Below are 18,100 nucleotides of genomic sequence, written 5' to 3' on the forward strand. Positions count from 1 at the left end.
AAGAGCAGCCCTACAGAGAAGGACTTAGGATACTGGTGGGTGCAAAATTGGACATGAGCTGGCAGTGTGCACTCACAGCCCAGAAAATCAACCATTCCCTGGCCTGCAGCAAAAGAACAGGTTGAGGAAGGTGATACTGCTCTTATGACGCTCCACCTTGAGTGCTGCATTCAAGCACTGGGGTCCTCAGCACACAACATGGACTTGTTGGAGCAGGTCCACAGGAGAGCCATGAAAATTATTAGGGGGCTGGAGCACGTCTCCTATGAAGATAGTTCTGAGAAGGTTCAGGTTGTTCAGCCTGGAGAACAGAAGGCTCTGGAGAGAATTTATTGTGGCTTTAAGCCTCCTTGAAGTGGGCTTATTAAAAGGAGAAAGATTTTTCACCAGACCCTGTAGTGACAGGAAAGGAGTAATGTGTTGAATCTGAAAGATGGTGGATGTAATGGAAGAAATTTTTTATGAGAGTGGTGAGGCAGTAGAACAGCTTTCCCAGAGAAGCTATGGCTGCCCCATCCCTGGAAGTGCTCAAGGCCAGATTGGGTGAGATTTTGAGCAGCAAAGTAGAAGGTGTCCCTGCCTATGGCGGAGGGGTGGACAGGTAATCCCTTTTGGGCCAAACCATTCTGTGAACACAAACTTGTGCTTAATTGTCACTGGAGTCATTGCCTCATAGGTTTCCTCCAGTACAATATTTTGAAAAGTATGGGTCTGCTTAATTAAGAAGCTTTGGTCAACTAGACCTCATGTGGTTTTTAAGGCAGTTGCCTAAACTCTATAGAGGGAGCAGAATTTTTTGCCTATTTTTCCATAATATTTAATGAATGCTACATTCCTGGCAGATTTCTCTTTGTGGGGAACTTTCAATCCCTCTTTAGAGGAGCCTGAATACGTAATAAGTCTACTTGTATAAATTTTCAATTGTAGTAAAGATTAGAATTTGGAAAAAGTGAAGCAGCAAAATTGCAATGACCTAACTAAAAGCTCTAGATTTTAATTTCAATTACCTGCTACTCTTTTAAGTAGCTTATTTGGATGAAGAAGAATAAACATGTTTTTTCAGGAGAGAACTATAATGACATTGAACTGGAGAATGTTTACAAAGTAAGAGAAGTGGTTAAGTAATGGAAGGAGACTGGATGTGAAGGAGAGAATTTAAAAAGTATGAATATGTGATCATACAACTAAAGACCGTCAGCATGCATAACTAAAGAAGCACCATCTAAGTTTATGTATTTTTTTATGTTTTTATTTTTTAATAGGCTTAAGGCATATATTTATGATTTTTCTCAGACTTTTAAAAACAAAGCCCCAAAAAACTAACAAATCTTTTGCCTTTCTTTGTCATAGCCTTTGCCTATGGATCTAGTTCTTTCTCCCACTTATTCTAGTTCAGTGTTTCATAGTTTTTTCCAATCTGTGAGCGGAGTGTATGTGTGTGTGTGTGTATAGCACTCTATAGTCACTCATGGTGACTTTTGGAAAAACACCCCCTCTTCCTCTCTATGATACTGTACTTCTCTCCAGTCCAAAGCAACTGGAAGCGTGCAGCGCAGAGAAGTCACTGACCCATCATAAGCCTGGGCTTGAATACGTACTATTAATGTGTGAGGGTGAGGTACATACACTCACTGTTCAGTTCCAGAAACCACATGGAGCCTTAGCATGCTCCCTGAGGAAGGAATCAGTGGAGATACTGTCTGTTCTAAAACTAGAATTCAAACACAAAATATGTTGTCACAACTGACTGTAGTTGAACTATATTTTCATACAGATAGCAGACACATACAGTGACTCCATCTCCCAAGCACATTTTAACACAGAAAAGATACTATTTTCCTCTAGTTTTGAACTTTTTTCTGAAGTAGAACTAGAAAAATAAATGGATATTATATTAGCATACCCAAGAGAAATAATAAATTTTAATATTCGTTGAGGAATTGAGAGAAAATAGCCTTAAAACATGTCATGCCACTCTTGTAAGAAATGGTGTCATTCAACAAAATAATGAGCACCAACAGCAAGTGCAATACAGAAATGTCATCACTGCATTTATCCTTGATGAATAGTGTATGAACTCAAATCAAAATATTTGTATGAATAGAATTTCATTGAAAAAAGCTTTCATTTGCAGCTGGTTTAAATGCTAAATAGGACCAAAAAACACCTGTATGCTAGTAGAAATATTCACTAGTCAGGTTAGTAAGAACATAGCACTGTTATCCTGGAGAGGAAATCAGGACTTTCTCACTTGAAACATTAAAAAATACTCAAACTGAAAAAGTCAAAATGCTTCACATACTAAAGTTTTCTTTATTTTCAGTCTGAAATGTAAACAGTATATTTTACAAAAGAAACAGATTTTCAGCTCTTATATATAAATTAAATCTGCAGGAATATATCACTATCACCTGCCTGCTTATTTTAGAAACACCAATTCACCCAGATTTGTTAATTGCACCCATTTCTCTTGTTTGCTGCTCTGTGCAAATATTTTTATCTTTGAAAGAGGCAAGCTCCTGTCTCTACTTTGGGCATACATTGATTTCACAGTTCTGACCACACATCTTGTGTACAGCTTAAGGAAAATCTGTCTGCTAAAGATCAAAACTAGTTTCGTTCAAGTACTTTGTCAATCATTTCAGTCGCTACCCTTTTTGAAAGGTAAATATTTTCAAGAATGCTATATGTGAAAACAGCGGTCTCATGGAAGTTTTTGGTTCAAGGAATATCTTCCCACCATGAAAACCCAGTATTTCAAGGTTTCAGACGTATTTCCCCACTGTGAAGTTACCTATTATCCAATTATTTCACAACTTGCTTAATTGGCTGATTGAAGAACTGACCTGTAGTACCAAAAACTTAGTTCTTTTGTGAGAAAAATGTGTGTTTTTCTCTATTATTCATAAAACATTTTGTCTTTGTGGGGAAAAACTTGCAGAAAAATTACTGTGGTGTTTAACTAAACATTTTTTGTGGCCTTCTGCAACTTGCTGATAGTCCAGCTAATCCAGCAAAGAAATTATATCATTCTCATATGAATGCTAACATCCCCAAAGAAATTTCCAAGGTCATTCCACAACTCATAGTGTCTGTAAATGCATCTAGATTCAGCACAAATTAGGCATGGTGTTGCAAACTAATAGATGATGTTTAATGAACAGGGTCTGTGAAAATCAAAGACCAAACTATTATATTCTTGCACACTATTGTTTCTTACGGAACAGAAAGTGTTTCTTCCTCATAAGTTATTGCTCAGTATAGTCTCATGGTGGCAGTCTAACCCACGTGTATTCCTTTCACTTACTTCCTACTGGGACAAACAATAATAAAAATGTTTTACGCAAATATTAGGTCTGCCAAAGCTCACATAGCATGAGTGCTTGATGGGAAATTGGAAAATCCTCTTCATTATAAATGTGTGGTTTAAGACATTCAGTAATAGCTACTACCGCTATTAATATTGATTAGCTACGATAACTGGTCTGCCTGGCTATTAATAATGCTTCTTTTTATTTGGCAAAAAAAAAGACAAAGGTCTTACAAAGAAAGGGGAACCAATGTAGTTAGCACTGTTAATATTTTCTGTGAAGGCAGTAAAAGCAAAGGCTAGAAATGGCTAATATTCTTCTTAATAATGTGTAGCTTGTTAGTGCCTTTCAATGAAGAACAGAACAAAAGTGTTAAAACCCCCCCCCCTATTCATTGGATGTTATTCAGAATCTGACATGGATAACCTTTGATGCCTGGAGGTCTATCCCTCCTCAGTGATACTTCCTGCTTGGTAGAGCTGACCAAAGTCCAGAGCCTGGTGTATTATATATGTCTCTGACTAATAGCAGATATCTAGAAAAACGAAGAATGTAAGCGTATTTTCAAAGATACTTCTAGGTCTGTGTGTCTGAGAGACTTGCTAAGCCAGAGGTTTATACTTCCTTTTAAAATGATCTGAATGTATCTTCCTTTTTTTTTTTTTTTTTTTTTTTTTTTGCTTTTGCTGATTTCCCTTTTGCTGCAGTCAAAAATGTTGAAATGTGTTCCACTGTTTATTGATGCACTAGGTGAAAATACGTCTCCTTTTGGTTTGGACTTATCAGCAGAAGGAGTGTTTTGAGGAATGAAAAACACGACAGGAGAATACTTTTTCTTACCCCTGTGATGTTGTGGACTGCTCTCACCTTCACCCTCTACAGTCTCTTTTGCAGGCTAAAAGATCAAAGTCAATTTAGGCTCCCTGTGCAGAAGCTGTTTCCCGCTTTTAACCATCCTTTTAATTCTTATTTACACCTTTTCTGATAAGATTGTGGGTTTGAACTCGTGTACAGAGTCCAGATTAGACAATGATCTTATGCAGGGTTTAATGACAGTTGTTTGTTTCTTCTAATAATTTTAAACATTCTGCTGACTTTTGACTCTCATGGTTTTATGAACAAATTACTCCAACAGTCCAGTCCAATCACTCCATGATTGTTCTCCTGAGTTCTACTAGGTAGATTGGAATCCATTGCTATGTGTGCAAAATTCACAGCGGTTACTGTACCTGTGCCAAAATGGAATTTCTCAGTATCACAAAGCCTTCCTGCAGCTCTTCACATAGCAAAAGCAAGTGAAATTGAAGCTAAATTGAGTATCTATTCTGTCCATCATGCAACTAATCAGCCAAATAATCTGGAAAAAGATTTAACAAATGCAATAAACAGACCTCTTCCCTGCACTTTCTTTGATTACTAGTCATGTATACAGGGGTTTGCCTCAGAAGCATAGAAATAGCAAAGCCATTGCTAGAGTATCATTAAGAAGATCGGATTAAAGAGTAAGTAACAAAATGCCCTTGCCAAAGAAGCATTTGAAAATGGAAGGAAGGGAGGAAGGAAGGGAGGGAGAAAGGAAGGAATTCGGAAGGAATTCGGAAGGAAGGAATTCGGAAGGAAGGAAGAAAGGAAGGAAGGAAGGAAGGAAGGAAGGAAGGAAGGAAGGAAGGAAGGAAGGAAGGAAGGAAGGAAGGAAGGAAGGAAGGAAGGAAGGAAGGAAGGAGGGAAGGAAGGAGGGAAGGAGGGAAGGAAGGAGGGAAGGAAGGAAGGATCATTGTATGTGTTGGAAATTTAGCTAGTGTTACAGTTGATCCGATGTGATGTAGCTGGTGAAGACATGCCAGGTTATATCAACTGAAAATCACAGTGTGACACAAAGACAGTTGGCTTAAAGAGGGCATAAGATAAATGAGATAAAGCAAAGATATTTAATAAGAAACCTGTCTGCTGAAGATTTTTTTTTTAATGAATAGCACAAAAAGGAAGGAAGTGTGTGTGGGAGATGTCTTATATTCTTCAAGTACTGTAATTGTATGTGGTAATACTTTTATGTGTGACCTTTGATGTTCTGTTTGCTGGCTCTAGTTGTTTTAATAGCCTACAGAATAAACACTCTATAAATGTAAACATGGGAAAACACCTGTTATGTCAAATGACAAGAATCACAAACAATATTTGCTTAACTTTTTAATTATTTATAAATTTTTAATTATTTATAATAAATGTGATATTTCATGACCAGATTTTGTTTATAAACTATACAATGCTATGAATCTTAAATGTGTTTTCAAAATACACTAATACTTCAGATTTTTTCTGTGAAATTGTAAGAACATTGTTTGTATGGACTGGATGACTGCAGCTCATGACCATACCTTGACTTACACAGTTTCAGGTATAGGTTGCAATGACAGAAAGAAGATGTTATGGTTGCAGCTGAAGCAAATAATCAATTTAATAATCAATGATATAGCTGAAGCATCAAACAACATTTTGCTATCTGTCCTGCAAGCTGTTGTGGACAATTTAGACTTTCTACCATGGGAGCCATATGTTCGGTGTTTTTCACATACTTATGATCATGTTCCTCCCTGAATAAGGAAAGTTGTAGATAGAAGGGTGAACTGAGAGTCCAGTGTGCTAAGGGCATGACAGAAGTGAGCACTTTCAGAATTTCAAGAGTAAATCATGCTGCTGTAGTTTAATAACTAGTACAGTGCTCATTGAATTAATAATTTATAGTTACTTGCATAAAACTTGTGGAGTTGATAAGGATTTTTACTCTTGGGGACAAGAATCTTCTTAAACTAATTAGAGCTTGTTTTATGGTATCTGCTAATTGACTATTCACCTCAGTTAACATAAACATGTTGTTTTCAAATCACTGCTGTTGTCTCTGTCTTTTTATGTTTTGTAACAGAAATGTGCCTGTCAGGTGAGATGTGAGACAGCATGACATAATGCAGTCTGATGTAATATGAGTGAAAGCTAATATTTTAGATTCTTATCCTGCTCTTATCGAGGGCCATGTGCAGTCTCCCAAAGGCATGTGCACTTCTGTTGAGCCATTCCAATAGTTTCCCCTTTGGATTTTTTCTCCAGGAAGCAAGACAGATATGTAAATTATTAGGGTCTGTATTTACAAAGTAGATTCTTCAGTCACTGAGGTCTATGGATTCTTTGACATTGACTTCAGTGGGTGTATGATAATACCCCTGGACACTTCCATAGTCAGATACACTGTGCTGCTGTTTAGAAAGGCTGGGATCTCAGAACCAACACCTTCCACCACTCATCTCCCCCATACCTCAGCTATTTTATTTAAAGTCAGATCACTTGATTAACATCAAAGCAAATAATTTTAGGCCTAGAGAAAGGACACACAATGTTGTATTTGTACCTTGTCTAGAAAATTATTTACATTAGAATACCTGTGGAACTGTAAGGGTATCTCCTGTGAGTGGTAAATTAAAAATATTCTAGAGAATCTCCATGTCGTTCTGTGGAAGGAAAACATTAGAATAGCTCACAGGTCTGAGAGCAATTCTGCACCACAGACACAGCCCTGACATGGCAGATCAGCCTACATTTCACCCACCCTGGCACAACCAGCTTTAGCAATGCCAACATGAATATCATCTACTTGCTGTGCTTCTTCTGGCTCTGCATTTCCTGTCAGTCACACGGGTTCCTGAGGATGAGTCAGTGATGCAGATAGCTTTTTTCTTTTCTACATTGTTTCACATAAAATGAACATAATAAGGTTTTGCTTGTAATATTCTTGCAAAGAGTAGATCTCTTCTGCGTATTTCAATTATGCCTTAATCAAGGATTAAACACCCCTTCGAGAAATCGAGTTCAGGACTAGTCCCTGAAATAGTGCTCCTGTGTTGTGATTTAGATGCGGTATGTGGGAGCACAGGCTAGATGAAAAAGGCCTGAAATAAGTTCAGTTTCTTCAATTTCATGTGATTTACCTCGCATAAAATATTGAATATTTCAGTGATTTTTTCAATTTGGTATTTAAAAACAGCATCCACCATAATTCCATGAGAAACTATTGTGTGATATATAGTTGGAGTGTCGCACTATTGGGTGAAATCATTTAATTATGTGATATCATAAACATCCTCTTGCATCTTTATAGTTCCAATTTGTACTATCATCTAAGTCTCTTAATTTACTTGAATTCTACTTTTATTTCTGTAGCATATCTGAATCATGTGCATGGGCTGAAGATGCTTAATTAGTAAATACAAAGACTATATATACACTATCTATAAAATACTATTCTAATCAGCTGTACCCTAAAGCTAATGCTGATTGCATTTTTTCTCACAGTTTCACAACATTACTTGCTATTATTTACAAATATAAATAGTTGTTTGAGATTTACACCATGGAAAACGTAACACTGAAGCATTCTATTTCGTATGGGAGAAATAAAACTAGATCTTACAATGATACAGAAAAATATCTTATTCCTTATCCATTTACTCAAACTAGCCGCATTTTGGCACCATTTTGAATTCATATAGATAAGGCCAAAGGATTTGGAGCAATGCTGAACCAGCCCTATAGTTACTCATTCAATTGTGAGTGTTATTGATGCTGTAAGATGGTAGTTAACTACTCCAGTCTGAATATAGCTGTGCATAAATCTTAGCTACTGACATCATGACTCAGGCACAGCAGCTGCATCACCCTTCATGCCACCCCATTGCCCCATTAAAATAAGAAATTACTTTAATACTGTGTAAACATATCAGTAAGATACAAAACATAAGGTACTAAATTTCCTGTGATTAAGATTATTAAAACACATCATTTCAGTTCCATTCATGAATGTCTCACACAGCTGTACTTTGATTTTATAATCTTGAGCAAAGTCTGTTGCATCATTCCAACATGGTGATGTTAATGAATGCCATAGATTGTATATGTTTTATGTGTGTAAATTTGTGTTTTATGCCTGCACATGTTGCCCCTTTACCTATGTTTTAATTATATTTCACTTTGCTAATACTGCAATACTTTGTGCTGTTACAATGTTAAGTTTTCATTCTTTCTTGCACATGCATTGCATAGTGCAAATATTCTGCTTTATATAAAATTCACATCTAAATCAAAAGCAAAATTATGTGCATAGAAATAATGCCCCTCTCCAGAAGAATGTTTCATGATTTCTTGCAATAGATCCATAAAATATAATTTTTAACCTTATGGATAAAATTTTTCCTGCAAAATGTGCTTTTATTAACGAAGTGATGGTTTTAACAGTAAACCCTAATGTAATATCATCTGATCTTTCTAAATTAAATTCTAAAAATGTCTTCCACCTTACAAAATGAAACTTCTCTAATGACTGCTGAAAAATTTATTGTCACTCATTCTTTTTCCTCATTATGACTTAGCAATTTAATTTGGAAGATAGTATTTGTCCTTCTCAGTTGGTATCAGTTGACTCCACTCTGTTTTAAATGCAAAGAAAGGATGAATTCAAGTAACAGAGATGAACAAATTTGAAACCTTTTCTGGACTAGGTGTGTGAGCACACAATGGAAAAAAAATGCTGGAAAGCCTGCTGGATAACAGAAGTGATGCACAAAGTAATAACTGTCAGGGAAGAGAAAGTAGTTAATGTCGATGATGTTCATGGAACAGTTACAATGAGACAAATGGATTTTCCTTGGTCTTCAGAACTGGGCTTTTTGACAATAATTTCTTTAGTAATAGTTTAAAACCAAACTGCTTGAACTATGATACACTTCAGTCTCATGGTGTAGGCGTCCTGTGACAAAGATTATAATAAGAAAACCTGCTGTAAGATCCTGACATGTGAGCAACGCTGTCAGTGAAGTGCTCTGGGAGAGTGGCATCAATAAAAGACATCAATAAAAAATGAAAGTCAAAGTGACAATGCTGAAGTGATCAGATTTGGTGCAGACAATTGTCCTGTGTGTTGCAGGAGTCTGGCAGAAGAGAAATAAAGAAATCCTCAGAGTAGCTGGCCTCTGTTGTGTTGCTAATGTTCCAGTGAAACTCAGAAGAGAATTTGCTTTATTGTTTTGGTATTTCACAAACAATGCAATCAGCACTTTCCTTTTATCTACCTGAGCTGTATAATGCTATCTAATTCTACCAGCTGTTGCTAAGCAACTGTAACAGTAATAGTGATGTTTACCTTAAGCCTCAAATTATTTTACTTTATCTTAAAAAAGTAGAAAAATAAAATCCAACCTGTCCTAGGTGATCTCCTTTTGCAGAATGAGTTTGCGTCTATGAAGAATAGTCTTTTTTTCGCGGGTACTAAATCTCCCTTTAGCTCAGCATTTTAAAATATAGGATCGTACTCTCCATAAAAGAACTTTCTCAACACCACCTTCTACATATTTCAAATCTGGTATATGACTTGCATTGCTTTCCTCTCTTTTTGATGCATTTTCTTTCCTTCATTTTGATGAATCTTAAGAGAAATTGGAATAAATTCAAAGGCAGAAGGAAGAGAATGCAAAGATCTTTGCTTTACTGGGATAAAAAATATATTTTTGAAGGAAAAGGTATAAAACAAATTCATATAATCTAGTTGCTTTTAGTTAAGAACTTATTGCTTTGTCAGAAGGAAGCACTGTCAAGCTGTAGCCTTGAAAGTGTGATTATGGTCTTGGTTTTTTTTGCCTCTACTAACCAGTGGCACAGAGTTTAGTGTTATACACTGGATTTTTTTTAAAGTATTAAATGCCTTTTCTTTAAAAAACAAAGTATTTCCTGCAGAGGATATTGTCCCACGTTTTATTTCCCCATTAGCCTTTGTGAATACTGATTTATTGGTCTTTTTGGGCAATCCAATATTAAAAAGTGAACATGAAATATCTTTTTCTCAATTTGTAGTGGCAGCGTAATCCAGTTTATGTACAATACGCATTTCAGCATTGAGAACTTCATTAAAAGAAAAACTTTCACATACCAGCAATTAAGTTGTTTTGCTCTGGTACACAGAAAAGATAGCATTATGGGAGAACTGTTTCAGAATTTCTTGCTGAATAATAATAATAATAATCTTTAACATTTGCAACAAGTTAATTTTGTTGAGTTCTGGATAAAGACTTAAATATACATAGGGAGTGGTCCAAAAAGCTAGTGCCTAACTCTTGAGTACTAATCTGAGACTTTACAAACACTAGCCTTTATGTTTCATCAGCACAATAAATGAATATATAGCATGTGGCTAGAAGGTCTGAATTTAAAATACTTTATAGATTGGTGACGTTCCAGTCACCTTGCAAATGTCTGCATCAGAGTTTAAGGTTATTACATGCATTCAAGCATCTCATGTGAGATGGACTCCATGAAGGTCCTAGACTGGTCACAGCCAAAAATTGCAGGGTTGAATAGATCTGTATTTATAGGAAATCCATCTAAATTTTGTAATTTTGCTGCCATTTTTCTCTATTTTTACCTTTAGTGCCAAGCTACTGAATGATTCTGAATTTAATGATTCAGAAGCAATTGATAGTATTTGGAAGGGTTGAGCCCAGCAGCCAACACAGGTGGGACTGCCCAATCCTTTCCCAGATGCAGGCAGTGACAAGGCTGAGCAGCTTTTCCCAGTAGGTGCAGGCACACAGACCACGAGAATACACCATGTACACATGTGCACAGGTACATAGCTGACTGCATGGATGAACAGAACACACACTCAGATGAGCTCAGGCAGCATCAGCAACCTCACTTGGTTTCCCATCTCTGGCCCAGGGCGGTTGTGTTCCACCCACCCACCCATGGAGCTGACTACAATTTCCCTGTGCTGCAGTAGTCACCCAGCCCAGGGTCTTGTCCTTGAAGAAACCTTCCTGTGTTCCTCTCCTTGTACCCTGCTCATCACCACAACTGTCCAGATGTTCACCAGCAACCACACTGTTGCACATCTGCACTGGCTCCTGGTGCTGCAATGCAGCCTGACAGGCTCTGGCCCAGGTCCCACTGCAGCCTGAGACAGGCTAGCACAGGCTGGGCACTCACTGGGGTCACCCCAGCCACTGGCCCCCAGACATTAATTATTTCAGATCAAGTAATTTTGAAAAAAAATTTTCACTAATTCTCTTGAAATTACTATTTTTGCCTGGGTCTTGCAAAAGCATAATGAATAAATTTACACTGCTCTCATTTCACGTTGCACTGGAACTGTCTTGAGTATGTTTAAATATCTGAAGTACTGAAGCCCTGCAGCACCAGTTCCCCCTGAGGCTGGAAGGCAGTGGTGGGCACAGCAAGCAGACTCTGGTGTGGGGCAGCCGCCCTCTTTGTGAGATCTCTGTGCTGGGGTGTGCTCCAGGTATGCCAGTAAAGATGGTGGCTTGCAGTTGTGAATAAATCTTCAGTGATGCCTAAATAAAAAAGATCTCAGTGCTTTCTGATTTGATTAATTCCCTGGAAAGTGCCTCGTAATGATGTTGTGAGGTTCTTTTATGGATTTTTAAAGGACACTTCAAGTAGCTACGTGCTATTTAAAACAGTCCTCAAAGAATAGTGCCTCTGCCTCTCTGGCCATTTGACATTTCCATTCTTGATTGAAGTTGCTTTAGGAAATAGCAGTTTTAGTAGCAGTGAGTAGTAAGACAGTTAGAAAATGTCTTGAGGTTATCCTAATGAGGAAGAAGTGATGAAGGCCCAGTGCAGAGCACAGCCAACTGATGGCAGGGACTGCAGGGGCCTGCAGGTCTAAGTGGGGATAGGAAGTGCTGGCAGATTACATAGAGCTCAGGAGAGGAGAAAATACAAAGAGAGAATATAAAAACACAAGAGAAACGAAAACGGGATGGTTGAAACAAGGTGTGCAAACTACCTGTTCATGTCTTACAGCTCTCTGCTGCTCCACCATCTCAACTGATAGAAACAACAATTTAAATCTGTAGTTATCTGTTGTAGTCCAACAGGAAATAATTTTTGTTCTATGTACACATAACACTTTTTTGCACTATCAGGAACATTTCTTTTTTATCCTTTTTGTTAAAAGTCATATTTACAAAACTGTTGCTGCCATGCACTTTGCTGCTCAAAGTCATTTAAGTTGTTGCTAACACTGTGGTAACAAAGTTCTGCAGCTGTGCACGTTTGAGTTAAGTCAAAATTGCAGGCATGAGGTACTCTGGGGACATGGGAGATGTGTGTCTGACTTTACTGTGCAGCAGAGATGATTTAAAATCTTTGAAGGTTCTAACCATCAACTCCTATAATTAAGGCCTCACAGATAAGAATAGGAGAGAGATGATGGGACTCATCCTGCTATATATACTAATCAAGTGGTCAATGTTGTTTTGTGCCAGAGAGAGATAATCCCAAGGTAAGGTGAGTGAAAGCAGGTGTATCAGTGAGATCCCAGCAAGATTTACAGGCTGCTGGGTTCTCTCTGAAGGTTTTTCTGGAAATAAAACATTAGTGTCTAAGAGCATTGCAGGCCAACATTGTAAAACTAAAAATTACTCCTCTTTTGAACACAGGTGGAGCAAGTACCCTGGAAGAGACCCTTGGTGGGCCAATAGATACTAACAACATAAAGACTAGAATAAGGAAGACAATGAAAAATATATATGCATTGTAATTTCCATGCCTGAAATGTTCTCTCTGGAAAATTCCTCAATGTCTCTGTTTAAAGTTGAAAATTTTGTAGAACAGGTTATGGAATGAACAGACAAAATAAGCAGTAATGTCACAAGCACCAGAGTTTATCCAGAGTTTAAAAGACAATCTAGGAAAAAAATTGCTGCACAGCAAATGTAATCTCCAGCTTCGATTCACCTATTTAAAAGGGACTAAGGGGCGTTAAGGTATAAAAGCTGGAACACCTGAAATTTGTGTTAGGAAACTCTATTAAGGAAAAAACTCAATTGACACATGATTAAATATGACATATGGAAGAAAAAGTTTAAAATTATGTGCTTCTCAAAGCTATTGGAGTTCTCTGAATGAGTCAGCCTGAATGTGTATAAAGGTCATCCGAATTCCAAAAGATTGAACAAGGCTCCCCAGTAACAACTGTAAATGCAGTAAATCAGGTAGGGCAAAAGAAAGTTGTACATTGCTGAAAGGTTGGATAAAATTTGTGCCTCAGGAGAAAATTGATATTTTGTACAATGGAAGGAGTCACCATGGCATCCCAAAGAGATCTGTGCTGGCATGTGTGTTCAGCAAACTCATAAGTGATCTGCAAAATCAGATGTAAGCAATGAAGTGACGGTGATGATAGGAAGTGATGAGTTAATGAAAATGAGGACCAATTGTGAAGGATTACAAAAAATAGCCTTACGTGACCAAGTAAAGGGGTGTTGGAGTAGTTGCTAAAATTCAGAATAGACAAATGTGGTTTGATGTGATGTACATAGTAATAAACTGTAGGAAATCTAATAAATAACATTTGTCTATGTAGAATGACAGGCTCTAGCCTCGCTGTCATTCCAGAGAAAAGAAAACTTGGTTATAATCCATAGTAATATAAAATGTCGAGCTACTACTTACCTTAGAAAAGATGATAGGAAATTAGTGGGAGAAGAAGAAAGGGATTAAAATTATCATTGTGTAAATGATGTATATACATTTTGAATATTACAAGAAGTTTTTGTATCCCTGTCTCATGGAGGGTATAACACAGCATCAAAATGGTCGTAGAAAGGTGATAAAATGGCTTAGGTGCAAAGAGCTGTATGAAATGGAACTTTTGAACTTGGAAAAAAAGAAACTGGAACATGACAAAGGTCAATGAGATGTTAAGTGGCACAGAAAGCATAGGTAAAGATCATCTGTATGCTCTTTTCATACAAAAAAAAACTTACTGGGGTATCAAATTAACCTAACAGATTGTAAGTGCTGAACAAACACAAAAAGGATGTTTTTGTGTTTTAGGATTCCCTCTACAATACATTAAAGACCCTAGAAGTTGGTATAGACTCAGAGGATGACTCAGAGATGAGTTCATGGAAAAGAAAGCTATCAAGGGCTTTTAAACAGAAAGACAAGGGTATTGGAATGTCTTCCTTTTAAGAAATCCTTGAGATTCTGCTCATGAACAGGAGGGAAGTTTTTTGTCGAAGCCCTCCCTCCTTTGACTTGCTGTTGGAGAAAAGGTACTGAGCAGAATGAGCTGTTGATCTAGCTGAATGCAGCTCTTCTTACTTATTAAACTTACTAATACAACAAATTCATATTAGAAACTATTTCAAAGAATGAGGAAGATCCGATCTGAGAAGACATATGGTCTCAGCCTTTGTAACTGCAGAATGGAAGATGCTACTTACAGTCATAAGAATAAACGTGACTTCATTTTCATTATTATGATTGATCAAAATATCTTTAGCATCACTGACTTTACTAGAGTTAGTTTTGATGTCTTTTATAGTTTTCTTGTTGAAAATACATCTACCTTGCAAAAATTCCTTACTATTGTTATGTACATATGTCTATGTATACATACATATACATATAGTTTTCCACAGACTACCTTACAAATCACAAGGAGAGAAATGCTCCTTGTTGCATGTTTCTTGTAGAAGCATTTGAAACTTGAAACAATCAAACAAAAAGAAGTCAATGAATATGGTTAACAGGGTGGGAAGTGTGTGTAGGGGGAGGATAGGAGGATGTGATAAATAAACTTAATGGTCCAGGAAAATAAAAATCATATTTTTTAGGAAGTATTTTCTAAGACTGTATTTTGTGAAGTTTGTTCAAAATCTTACAGCAAAGCAGTATTAAAATTATACTGATTCTTAGTGATTCTACCACCCATTTGACAGCAGTATTTAAGGTAAAATGAGAGTGTTTTGTGTTCTTCATTGGCTCTCACTTAGGGATCACAACTGAGAAATGCTGAGCTTGAGCAAGTGCAATAGGACGGGCACAGTAACTTTGCAAAGTAACTTTGAAAAATAAAATAAGGATGTAGTCACTTTAAATATTTTTCAACTACAAGCCAAGAGCATCAGTTTTCTTAAAATACACTTTTTATATCGTAAGGTTAAAATAGCTGTCCAGGAATATCTTCCTATGGACAACATATGGCAGAAAAATAATAATAGCAGCATAGTTTATACTCATATAAACAATTACGTGGTATCATATGAATAATGGCAGTCTAATACACCTTTAGTATTCAAATAATTCAGTGTGCTCATATTGTACTCAATCAGTACACTGTACATCTTGTGAAAAATGGCAGTATTTAATTTGTTATTTGAGACGAAGGCCAAAGGTAAAGTGAAATGTAGAAGTAAACCTTTTTGGGATGTAGTCAGTGGTATTCAGTCTACATTCAGCTCAGCTGAACTACTTAATATCTGCTGATATATTTTTTTTTAATTTTCCTGTAGATATGTTTATTTTCTTTACTTTGTTGAATCATTCTTCTCCTACAATACACATAAGAAACAAAATGTTCTTAATTAATCTCATCACTGTAATCTTACTGGTCTGTGGTGTCTCTACACTCAGAAACTGCATTATTCCTTGCGGAATATTGTATGTTCAATGGCTATCTAATTTGCTGCTATCGCTCTAAGTCTCTTTGTTCCTGTTCTCCAGGTATATCCTCCAACTGAAACTCTCTTAAGTGATTTGATACTGAATTTGCTCCTTTGAAGAGGTGTAACATTTGACAGTCCTGAAGGTTTTATACTTACATATATTGAAAAAATAGGTATTATACAGATAGCAGCTGGCATTTTTTTTTCTACATTCTGCCCTGTTAACATGCTAGTGTCTTAACTAGGCAGGGACAGAATTAGAAGGAAATGTGTTCTCTGGGACTGTATAGCTCTTAAGATCTCTGAATATTGCTTACTTCAGAAGCAAAATCATCCTTGAAATTGTGAGTGTGCAGCAATGGGTTTGCTGGGAGTTAACTGTGTGTTAAATTTCTTCTAGGATTTTTGCTGGTTTTTTTACTGAACACTAAGTAAATAAGTATATATTTATATATGTGTATAAAATTAGGAAGAAACCTAAATAACATTTCACAGTAATAATTTTTCTTAATGATTCTCCTTTGCCTCATGTTTTTTTGGGTACAAAGTAAATGGGCAATATGTGTATGAATAGTTTCAGAACTGGAGGAATATATATACAGGAGAACAAAAGCAAAGTAGAGAAAGAAAGGACTCTGGGTTGTAAGAAATGCTTATAAACAGTGGTAAAACATTTTCTGCCTTATTTCTCATTAGAGTTTGTTTATTTTCCAAAATAATAATGCACATTAACCTGTATTTACAGATGAGTACAAAACACTGTCTGGAATAAAACTGGGAACAATCACTGGCAGTTACAAAAACTTCTGCAAGTGGGTAGCAAGCATCTGTGTAAGGAAACTGCTAAGTTATGGCCCTGTGGGAACCATGAGGGTTCACTTACTACCCCAGCAGTATGGAGTTTAAAAATAAAAGTTAATAACGTTTATATTATAAAATTTATAACCATATAACTATAAAATTAATAAAGCTTAAAAATAAAGGTTAATAAAGTTTTACTTTAAGCCAGCTCTAGGGTTCCCAAAGAGATTGGGTACATGATTTGTTTATCTTCCCGGAAGTCAGAAATGTAGTTAAGATACTGCATTTACATATGCAGTTATATATGGTGTACTATATTCTTTATACACTAGAATTATAAATTTCTGCTCCTAAAATGGGGCTTCATCTTTGAAAGATTTTAGATTAATAGCTAAGATCCCCTTGATGGCTCTCCTTTTTTAAAGCAAACCTTTCACACCCGAGTGGTAGAAGGGCTGCTGTGCAGCACAGCTTGCAAGGGGTACTACTTGACTTACAGAAACTGATGTTGGAGACACAAAGTAGCTGGTTAGAGTAATAGGGTGGTGGTCTGTCACTATGATTTTCCTCTTCTGTTTTTAGAGCATCAGTTCTGTAGTAATTAAATTATTTTAAATTGTTTGTGACATTGGTATGAGATTTCCCCTGCGGTTGTAGGAAGAGGAATACAATGCATAGTATCTGCAAGAAAGCTGCTAAGTTTTAGTGAACAGTACATAACTGAAACATTCATGCTAAGCTCATGGTGTAATAGGTTCCTTCTTTGTAAATGTTTGATAATACAGATGTCTTATTAAAGTGAATCAAATGATAGGTATACCAGAGAAGATTTTTACTTTAAAAATTTCCTGAATCCCCACAGCCTTTTTATCTCTTCACTAGAGTTGTTATTATATTTGAAGTTTAGGAAAAAATTATTACTTATAAGTTCTTTAGTTTTAGCAGCAAATCCCTTTTATTAAATCCATCTTATTAAGATTTAGATTCCCACAAGAATTTGACAGCACTTCTCTGAAAGATTCAGTCTGAGAGACCCACTGCTGGGAAGTTAAAAACAAAATTGCAGTCAGAAATACTTTTCTGGTTTAGGTATAACGATAAAATGTGGGATTATACTTGTTCTGAAGTGCTTAAAACACATATAATAATCCAAGCATTACAGTGCACAGAATGTCCTTACATTTTTCTCTGTTCAAATATTTCATTAACTTCTGAGCTTCTCTCCAGCTCAGAGTCAGTACAACTCTTGTGAGTGGGATTAACAAATCAAGTAGGAAACTAGCAACAGTGTGCACTGTAAGTCAAAGTTTCTTGCTGAGGACTTCCCGTTAATGAGCTATCATGCCCTCACAAAGTCTGTAGGATGTACAAACCAGATACAAAAGCCTGCTGAGTAAACCCTTAGCGTTATTTTTTAAGAATAAAAATCCCCCAAAAACAAAACAAACACAAACCAACAACCAAAACCAAACC

The 18,100-nt window shown here is 36.5% G+C and overlaps 1 protein-coding gene across 1 annotated transcript in view; it reads left to right on the plus strand.

Moving 5' to 3' along the window:
- Positions 1 to 18,100, plus strand: part of CSMD1 (CUB and Sushi multiple domains 1) — a 1,117,781-nt gene that overhangs the window by 207,162 nt on the left and 892,519 nt on the right. The gene's annotated exons all lie outside the window — the stretch shown is intronic.

Source organism: Corvus cornix, chromosome 3, assembly GCF_000738735.6.
Source record: "Corvus cornix cornix isolate S_Up_H32 chromosome 3, ASM73873v5, whole genome shotgun sequence".
NCBI lineage: Eukaryota > Metazoa > Chordata > Aves > Passeriformes > Corvidae > Corvus > Corvus cornix.